Raw genomic sequence first — 11,244 nt, 5'->3', positions numbered from 1 at the left:
TTGCCACGACTTCTGAGCGGAAGCTCAAATTGCTGCGTCAAGGCAAGAGTCCGGTCGAGGAGTATGCTGCAGAATTTAGGAGGTGGTCAGTTTCAGCCAGGTGGGACACCTATGCCCTTTTAGACTGTTTCTTATCCGGGTTATCAGATGAGGTTTCTGATCTAATGTTAAGTCAGCCTGAACCTAGAACTGTCGATAAGGCCATTTCATCGGCCATTAGGATTGATCGCAGGTTACGTTATCAAAGGCAGACCCGGGGTAGAAACAATGTTAAGATGGTGTCCTACGCTACGCCTCCCGTGACCCCACCTCCTTCCGTTGCACCTCCACCCGAGCCAATGCAGATTGGTCGGTCCAGATTGTCTCAAGTGGAGCGGAGACGCAGGATTTCTGAGCAGTTGTGTCTTTATTGTGCAGAGGGGGTCATAGAGTGCGGAATTGGCCTAAAAAGTCGGGAAACGCTACTGCCTAGGAGTAGTTGGGGGTAATACCCTAGGCGTACGACTCTTACCCCTAGAGGATAAACGGTTACTTCTTCCTTGTACGATTACATGGGAAGAGAAATCTGAAGTCTCTGAGGCCTTCATTGATTCGGGCTCAGCGGCTAATTTTATGGACTACGAATTTGCTAAAAAATTGGGTATTCCGCTCACCCCGGTAAATCCACCCATCCAGGTTACGGCAGTGGATGATTCCCCCCTGCAACGTAACCATCCTCTGTCTCAAACACCAGAGGTGGAGGTCACTATAGGGGTGCTGCACAGAGAGAAATTGCAGTTTTTTGTGTTACACATGACAACCTCCACAGTCATCCTTGGCATGCCGTGGTTACACCTTCACTCTCCTCAGATAAATTGGGCCACTGGTCAGCTAACAAGCTGGTCAGCCCATTGTTTCCATCATTGTTTAGTGAAGGTGACCTTGGGTCAGACCAGGATTCATGTAGAGGGAGTTCCGGAACAGTATTCCGAGTTTTCAGATGTGTTCTGTCCCAAGGCTGCCGATAAATTACCTACACATCGCCCTTTCGATTGTCCCATCGATCTCCGATCTGGTTGTATGCCCCCTAGAGGTCATCTCTACAATTTATCTGGGCCAGAAAAAGTGGCCATGCAGGAGTATATCCGTGAAAACTTAGCTAAAGGATTCATCCACCCTTCTCGGTCACCTGCTGGAGCAGGCTTCTTTTTTGTAAAGAAAAAAGACGGAGGCCTTCGGCCATGCATTGATTACCGAGGTCTGAATAAGATCACAGTAAAAAATCGCTATCCATTGCCTTTGATAGACGATTTATTCACTCAGGTCACTTACGCTAAGATTTTTTCGAAATTGGATTTGCGAGGGGCATACAACCTGGTGCGGATCAGAAAGGGCGATGAGTGGAAAACGGCCTTTAACACACCCGATGGGCATTACGAGTACCTGGTGATGCCCTTCGGGTTGTGTAACGCCCCGGCCGTTTTTCAGAAACTTATTAATGAAGTATTCAGAGAAGTGTTAGGTAAATTTGTCCTTATTTTCTCAGACAACCTCACCCAACACAGGGCTCACGTCAAATTTGTTCTGAGCAAGCTAAGACAGAACATGCTTTACACTAAATTGGAGAAAATCAACAGTATTTGAGTGTGGAGTCGCACTTGCTTGGCTTCCATCAATTTCAGATGGTCAGGTGTGCAGATCTAATAGTCCCGGACACCATGGGACTCAAACCGTGGCAAATGAAGAGAAAGATCCGCACCACCTTCAGAAAAGCTTAGTCTGTTTTATTGGAAAAAAACATACAAATTTAAAAAGAACTTTAAGGCAGGACAGTCCACTGTTTCGGGCTCCTGCCCATCTTCATGCTGCCTAGTTCTGAAGTAACATACAAAAACACCAACATATATACAGAGAAACAACCAATCACTGAGTATATACTAATTAGAGGACCTGATGGGAAACAGCCTATTTACATATCTAGTCACACCTCCAACTCCCCCATTGGTGGATCTGAGCAAGATCCAAACATTCAAAAAATAACTGTCAATAATGGCTGAATAAAAAAATATCAAAATCAGGCATGCCTCTAAGATGTATTGGCAAGATATCAGCTAAAACGCCATGGTGGAATATGCTGAATCGCAGAAAAAAGAAAAAATCCAAAAAGTAACATTTTATTAAAGAAAACAAAACATCAAAATCCGCATGGAAATGACACAAACGCATCAATACGACGCGACGCCATACCCGCATACGCGTATAGATGACGTAATAATGCATATCCTCTATCTAGACTACTGACGATCAAAAATACGCATCTATGCCGGACGTATATACACATGAGACAAGCGCTCAAAAAATGACGCATAAACGTATAAAAAATTACGCATCAATAAAACAATCGCCTAGAAAGTGCCACATGAACGCGTCCTAACTATACGCAATCTTTGCGACTAAAAATACGCGTAAAATTAACCAAACACCAAAAAATGCCGAAAAAATGCCGAAAAATGCCAAAAAAATGCTGAAAAAATGTCAAAAAAAGCCGAAAAAATGTCAAATAAATGCCAAAAAAATGCCAAGAAAATGCTGAAAAAATGCCAAAAAATGCCAAAAACATAAAAATGCCATATATGAAAAAATCATGGCATATATGAAAAAAATCAATTCAGCACTTTCCACCAATGGTATATCAGATGATTGGTAGTATAATAAAAAATATCCAATAAAAGAAAGCTAATAAGGCCTATAAATATCTATGAGTTTATCAGTATCACCAATCTAGTCTCAAATCATACTCTTTATTTAACCCACTATTCACAGTGTCAAGTTCTCTGATCCATTTAGATTCTAACTTCAATAATCTAGACAATCTATCACCCCCTTTATTATCCTGTTTAACCCCATCGATGACACAAACCCTAAGCTGACTAACATTGTGTCCAAAGGTAGTAAAATGCTCTGAAACGGCCTGATCCATATTCTTTTTGCGAATGGTAGATTTGTGCGAGGCCAAACGATCTTTCAATCTCTGTGTCGTTTGGCCAACATAGCACTTACCACATGGGCATTTAAGCATATAAACCACCCAACGAGAATCACAAGTGTACCTATCTCGTATGGCATATCGTTTACCACTCATAGGGTGAAAAAAGGTATCACCCTTAATGAGGCTATTACAAATATGACATTGTAAACAGGGAAAAATGCCACATTGCTTTGGTTGTTTATTAATACTGATATCAGAATGAACCAATTTACTCCTAAGGGAGGGTGCTCTTTTGTAACAGAACATAGGGGGGCGATTAAATTCCTTAATATAAGGTAATGAATCCCTAAGAATATTCCAATGTCGTTTAATACAACGTTCCACTTGACCACTGACTACACTATAAGTGGAAACAAATGCAACCCTATCTTGTTTGTCTTGTCTACCAGAGCCTCTCCTTCTCCTACCCCCACCTGGTCTATTATCAAGTTGGTTAAGAAGTAATTTGGTAGGGTATCCCCTTTGCTTAAAGCGTACCACCATTTCGGACAACCTCAAGTCTTGTTTGCCCTCCTGGCTGACAATTCTGTCAACCCGTTGGAACTGTCCACCAGGGATATTATGGATCATGTGCTGCGGGTGAAAACTCCTGAAATGTAAAATAGCATTCCTGTCGGTCTCTTTACGAAAAAGATCGGTCACCAAGTGTCCATCTTCCTTGATAACCATGGTGTCTAAATAAGAAATCATCAACTGATGATAATTGATGGTCAATTTAATGAAGGGACACTTCAAATGCAGGGAACTGACAAAATCAACTAGGGCCGAGTGTGGCCCCGCCCACAGACAAAAAACATCGTCTATGTAACGAAGCCAACATCTGGCATATTTCTGAAAAAAAGAATTGTGGGTGTGTGGAGGCTGTCGAGCATTATTTGTTCACATCGTCTGATTTTGACGACTCTCAAAGGGCTTTCCTGCTGGCGCTCTTGAATATTATTTTGAGAGAAAATTATTTTCTTTTTGATGGGTCTTTTTATCTTCAATGCAGGGGAACAGCGATGGGGTCAAGTGTGGCCCCTGTCTATGCTAACCTTTTTATGGGTCTTTATGAAGAAGCCTTTGTCTATACCAATTCTTTTTTTTCAGAAATATGCCAGATGTTGGCAGCACATGATCCATAATATCCCTGGTGGACAGTTCCAACGGGTTGACAGAATTGTCAGCCAGGAGGGCAAACAAGACTTGAGGTTGTCCGAAATGGTGGTACGCTTTAAGCAAAGGGGATACCCTACCAAATTACTTCTTAACCAACTTGATAATAGACCAGGTGGGGGTAGGAGAAGGAGAGGCTCTGGTAGACAAGACAAACAAGATAGGGTTGCATTTGTTTCCACTTATAGTGTAGTCAGTAGTCAAGTGGAACGTTGTATTAAACGACATTGGAATATTCTTAGGGATTCATTACCTTATATTAAGGAATTCAATCGCCCCCCTATGTTCTGTTACAAAAGAGCACCCTCCCTTAGGAGTAAATTGGTTCATTCTGATATCAGTATTAATAAACAACCAAAGCAATGTGGCATTTTTCCCTGTTTACAATGTCATATTTGTAATAGCCTCATTAAGGGTGATACCTTTTTTCACCCTATGAGTGGTAAACGATATGCCATACGAGATAGGTACACTTGTGATTCTCGTTGGGTGGTTTATATGCTTAAATGCCCATGTGGTAAGTGCTATGTTGGCCAAACGACACAGAGATTGAAAGATCGTTTGGCCTCGCACAAATCTACCATTCGCAAAAAAGAATATGGATCAGGCCGTTTCAGAGCATTTTACTACCTTTGGACACAATGTTAGTCAGCTTAGGGTTTGTGTCATCGATGGGGTTAAACAGGATAATAAAGGGGGTGATAGATTGTCTAGATTATTGAAGTTAGAATCTAAATGGATCAGAGAACTTGACACTGTGAATAGTGGGTTAAATAAAGAGTATGATTTGAGACTAGATTGGTGATACTGATAAACTCATAGATATTTATAGGCCTTATTAGCTTTCTTTTATTGGATATTTTTTTATTATACTACCAATCATCTGATATACCATTGGTGGAAAGTGCTGAATTGATTTTTTTCATATATGCCATGATTTTTTCATATATGGCATTTTTATGTTTTTGGCATTTTTTGGCATTTTTTCAGCATTTTCTTGGCATTTTTTTGGCATTTATTTGACTTTTTTCGGCTTTTTTTGACATTTTTTCGGCATTTTTTTGGCATTTTTCGGCATTTTTTCGGCATTTTTTGGTGTTTGGTTAATTTTACGCGTATTTTTAGTCGCAAAGATTGCGTATAGTTAGGACGCGTTCATGTGGCACTTTCTAGGCGATTGTTTTATTGATGCGTAATTTTTTATACGTTTATGCGTCATTTTTTGAGCGCTTGTCTCATGTGTATATACGTCCGGCATAGATGCGTATTTTTGATCGTCAGTAGTCTAGATAGAGGATATGCATTATTACGTCATCTATACGCGTATGCGGGTATGGCGTCGCGTCGTATTGATGCGTTTGTGTCATTTCCATGCGGATTTTGATGTTTTGTTTTCTTTAATAAAATGTTACTTTTTGGATTTTTTCTTTTTTCTGCGATTCAGCATATTCCACCATGGCGTTTTGGCTGATATCTTGCCAATACATCTTAGAGGCATGCCTGATTTTGATATTTTTTTATTCAGCCATTATTGACAGTTATTTTTTGAATGTTTGGATCTTGCTCAGATCCACCAATGGGGGAGTTGGAGGTGTGACTAGATATGTAAATAGGCTGTTTCCCATCAGGTCCTCTAATTAGTATATACTCAGTGATTGGTTGTTTCTCTGTATATATGTTGGTGTTTTTGTATGTTACTTCAGAACTAGGCAGCATGAAGATGGGCAGGAGCCCGAAACAGTGGACTGTCCTGCCTTAAAGTTCTTTTTAAATTTGTATGTTTTTTTCCAATAAAACAGACTAAGCTTTTCTGAAGGTGGTGCGGATCTTTCTCTTCATTTGCCACTAAATTGGAGAAATGCATTTTTGAGGCAACGTCCGTCACTTTTCTGGGGTACATAATTTCCACCTCGGGCCTTTCTATGGATCCTGCCAAGGTCTCTGCTGTCCTGGAATGGCCTCAGCCAGTGGGACTAAAATCTCTCCAGAGATTTTTAGGATTCGCCAATTACTATAGAAGGTTCATAAAGGGGTACTCCACAGTCATAGCACCCCTCACCAGTCTCACAAAGAAAGGGGCAGATACCAACCACTGATCCCCAGAAGCCCTGGCTGCTTTCTCCACTTTGAAAGAATTATTTTGCTCTGCACCCATCCTGAGACATGTTGACACCTCCTATCCCTTTATTGTGGAGGTGGACGCCTCGGAGGTCGGGGTAGGGGCTGTGCTGTCTCAGCGCTCCAGGTTGCAGGGAAGATTACACCCGTGTGCCTATTTCTCTCGTAGGTTTTCACCAGCAGAGAAAAACTACGATATAGGCAACAGGGAGCTCCTGGCCATTAAATTGGCCTTTGAAGAATGGCGTCATTGGTTAGAAGCAGCAGAACATATGATTACAGTTTACACTGATCACAAAAATTTGGAATACATTGAGGGGGCTAAAAGATTAAGCCCCGTCAGGCTCGGTGGTCACTGTTTTTCTCGAGATTTAGATTTATTATTACGTACACTCCGGGTAGTAAAAACTTTAAAGCGGATGCCCTGTCCAGATGTTTTGAACCGGAGACAGCACAGCCCTCAGACCCAGAGACTATTATCCCACAGAAAGTTGTGTTGGCAGCCACAGAGACTTGGAAAGACTGGACAGAGACTTTAAGTCCCTTCCAGCAGGATGTCCCTGAGGGAAAGCCTGAAGGGGTTATGTTTGTACCACTGCCATTTCATCTCCAGATCTTACAGATGTTCCACTCGCACAAGAATGCGGGACATCCGGGGGCCTCCAGAACACAGGACCTGGTTGCCAGATGTGCTTGGTGGCCTTCTCTGGCAACGGATTGCAAGGAGTATGTTAGAGAGTGTGCAGTTTGTGCTAAAAGCAAACCCTCCCGTCTGGCACCTGTGGGAACGTTGCAGCCTTTGCCCACCCCGAATGAGCCGTGGACCCATTTGTCCATGGATTTTGTGGGTGAACTTCCGAGGTCTGAAGGCATGTCGGTCATTTGGGTGGTAGTCGACCGTTTCAGCAAAATGGCCCATTTTGTGCCCTTGAAAGGACTCCCCTCGGCCCAGGAGTTGGCCGATCTTTTTATCATCCACGTTTTCTGACTACATGGCATTCCGGAAAACATAGTGTCGGATCGGGGAGTCCAATTTGTTTCTAGATTTTGGAGGGCATTTTGTCATCAAATGGGCATGGAACTGTCATTTTCATCGGGCTACCACCCACAGACCAATGGTCAGACTGAGAGAGTGAATCAGTCTTTGGAACAGTTTTTGAGGTGTTATGTTGCGAATGTGCAAAATGATTGGGCCAAATTCTTGCCGTTTGCAGAATTTGCGCACAATAATCTAAAAAGCTCGTCCTCTGGATTTTCACCATTTCAGGTGGTAACTGGAAAGTTGCCCAAGTTCTCCCCACTGCCAGTAGCTTGCACTCCGTTTCCAGCTTTGGAGGCTTGGCAGAAGTCATTTAAGAACATTTGGAGGAACGTGAAAGATAATTTGGAGAAGGCTTTTCGAAGTCAGAAAGGTCAAGCTGACAAGAGACGCTCCGTAGAGTGGAAGTTCCGACCAGGAGACTTGGTCTGGGTGTCCACGCGTCACTTGACCCTGAAACAGCCCTCGCCCAAGTTGGGACCCAGATTTGTGGGCCCTTTTCCAGTGACCAGGAAGATCAACAATGTTACTTATGCCATTGATCTTCCTGCCAGCATGCGTGGTGTAAGATCCTTTCATGTGTCCCTGCTTAAGCCAGCAGTTCATGTAGGTCTCACTCCTCCTCCTCCTGTGATGGTAGATGACCAACCTGAGTACGAAGTAGAAAAGATTTTAGACTCACGTGTTGTACAGAACTCAGTACAGTATCTAGTTCACTGGAAAGTTTATGGTATTGAGGAGAGAACATGGGTACCTGAGTGTCGCATGCACGCGGATAATTTAAAGAAAGAGTTCCACGCCCTACATCCTGGGAAGTAGAGTAGGAGCTGTCCGGAGTCTACTCCTCAGGGGGGGGGGTGGTACTGTGAGAAAACGCGGAAAAGCCGCCGCGGGTACTCAGAGCAAGGCGGCTGATTCTGCGTCCCAACGCGGCAGGTTGCGCGCGTGGGTCTGCATCCACTGGCATGACGGAGCGTGATGAAACCGCCGCATGCCTTATGAACAAGGCGGCGGATTCCGCGTCAGACACGGATGTTTGCACGCTCAAGCATATTTCTGACAGTACTGCTGAACGCGGAGGAACCGCCGCATGCTTGGACAGTGGGGTGGCGGGTTCCGCATCCAACACAGCAGAAACATTACAACGCATGTCTGGTGTGGCTGGGACTGATAGTCCACACAGGTTCAGCCGGTCAGCTGACAATTCCAGCAGTTTTCATTGGTCCAGCACTTAGGGGTGGCGCTGGAGAGCGCTGAGGTATATATACTGGGTGCTGGATATTTCTCTGGTGTCTGGCGTTGCGATCACTACGTGGTAGCACTCAGACCTTCTGTCAGTATCTGTGTTATTATTTAGACAGTTTCCAAGGTGTTGATGATCAAGGAGCTCACACCTTAGTCTAGGAATCCTGTTATTATCTGTGTTATTATCTGAGTTATTCTCTAGACTAGTTTCCAAGGTGTTGATGACCAAGGAGCTCACACCTTAGTCTAGGAATCCTGTTAACATCTGTGTATCATCTAGACCAGTTCCGGGGTGTTGAGGATCTTGGAGCTCACACCCAAGTCTAGGCATTGTTGACTATTTGTTATGACCTTCTGCTTTTCTGACTACTCTTCTGATCTCTGATTAGGGTACTTCGCCATTTCTGATACTCTGTTGCCAAACTCTGCTAGTCTTAGGATTCCGCATCTGTCTCCTGTCTCTGTACTTTATCTGTCTGTGTGTTGACGACCTGGCCTGCCCGACCTCGAGAACTATCTCCCCAGCTAGAGATAGTTCACAGTCTGTTTGTGTCATCCCTCCACTGGTGTCACTCACACTCTGGTCCTTCCCACTCTCAGCCTGACTCCGCCCCTTGGGGAGCTTCAGGCCTTTGGAAGGAACCTGTCTCTGAGCAGTATCTCGTACTGCCTAGCACCCTCTATAGGGTGCTCTCCTCAAAGTATTACTGTTGCACCAAACACTCATATTACTCAGGTGTCCAGAGGTTAGAGATATATCTGATTATCGGTGATACTGCAGATCATCAATAATCGGGTACATATCTGTATTCTCGGTGATACTGCAGATCACCGGTAATCAGACCTTCTCTGTGTTACACCGATCGTTACACTTATGCTTTTCTGTTAACAATGGCTTTCTTCTTGCCACTCTTCCATAAAGGCCAACTTTGTACAGTGCATGACTAATAGTTATCCTATGGACAGATTCCCCCACCTGAGCTGTAGATCTCTGCAGCTCGTCCAGAGTCACCATGGGCCTCTTGACTGCATTTCTGATCAGCGCTCTCCTTGTTTGGCCTGTGAGTTTAGGTGGATGGCCTTGTCTTGGAGCAGCTGTATTTGTACTGACATTAGATTACACACAGGTGCACTCTATTTAGTCATTAGCACTCATCAGGCAATGTCTATGGGCAACTGACTGCACTCAGACCAAAGGGGGCTGAATAATTACGCACACGCCACTTTGCAGTTATTTATTTGTAAAAAATGTTTGGAATCATGTATGATTTTCGTTCCACTTCTCACATGTACACCACTTTGTATTGGTCTTGCACGTGGAATTTCAATACAATTGATTCATGTTTGTGGCAGTAATGTGGAAAACTTCAATATTTATTTCCTTTTAAACAATACAAGTTCCCTGGCTATCCAGCTGACCTTCTGCTTCTAATACTTTTAGCCATAGACCCTGAACAAGCATGCAGATCAGATGTTTCTGACTGAAGTCTGACTAGATTAGCTGCATGCTCGTTTCAGGTGTGTGATTCAGACATTACTGAAGCCAAAGAGATTAGCAGGGCTGCCAGGCAACTGGTATTATTTTACAGAAAATAAATATGGCAGACACCGCATCCCTCTTACCTTAGGTGTTCTTATAGTGGTCTGGAACTCAGCATTTCTTCTTTGCTTTAAAAGATTCCTTACAGCTTTAAACCTACTATCACAAGAAAAATGTGTAGTAGAACAGCATTCAAACAGTTAAATACACCACTTTGCTCTGCACTGGAAAGCTCCTTCAGCTTAAGATCCACATCCAGAGAGGAGATAACATTATCTTTTGTTTACATTCCACAGTTGTTTCATTGTGTATAACTACTGAAAACAAGCTGTCTCTGTGCTTCAAGCATGCGCACAGTTCAGAACAGCTCACTAGAAAATTTTAATAAAAAGCAGCTTGAATAAAATGCAATGGCAGCTTCCAGACCAGATAAACTGTACTTTGGGAACTTGCAATTTGTAAATGGACAATATTACTTGTGCACAAAAGCAAATATGATAACTGTATGGGTAATAAAAGTAGGAAAACATATTTTTATTTAATTTTTTGTCAGCGTTTCAGACCACTTTAAATGTTGTAGGCCCCCAGATTAGGGGCATTTTTTAATGTGCGTTTAACAGAAAATTATTTTGTGAATTATGCTTTAAGGGTTACTTAAGCCTAGATGAAAAAATCAGGTTTACTCGCTTGGGGCTTCTACCAGCCCCATGCAGCAGTCCTGTGCCCTCACAGTCACTCGCGGATCCTCCTGTCCCCCGCCGCTAGCTAGTTTCCTTTTTTGGCCAACAGGCTCACTGTGCCAGTGCAGGCCTGGACACGCGTCTCCTTCTTCGTGTTCCCATCCGCAATAGCGTCCTGTGCAGATGAAGGACGGGAACGTGAAACTAGCTGGGGCGTGGGACCTGAGGGTCCGTGAGTGACTACGAGGGCACGGGACGGCTGCAGTGGGCTGGTAGAAGCCCCAGGTGAGTAAAACTGAATTTTTCATCTAGGCGTAAGTACCCCTTTAAAGAGCTTTGTGAAAACAAAGAACAAAGACTGAAAGGGAAAAAGAACTGCTACACCGATTCATAGATTCTCAGCAACTGAAAGCTGCCTGTTTATGCCCAGTTAGCATGA

Source organism: Hyperolius riggenbachi, chromosome 10 (genome assembly GCF_040937935.1).
Source record: "Hyperolius riggenbachi isolate aHypRig1 chromosome 10, aHypRig1.pri, whole genome shotgun sequence".
Taxonomy (NCBI): domain Eukaryota; kingdom Metazoa; phylum Chordata; class Amphibia; order Anura; family Hyperoliidae; genus Hyperolius; species Hyperolius riggenbachi.
This window is presented reverse-complemented; position numbering follows the sequence as displayed.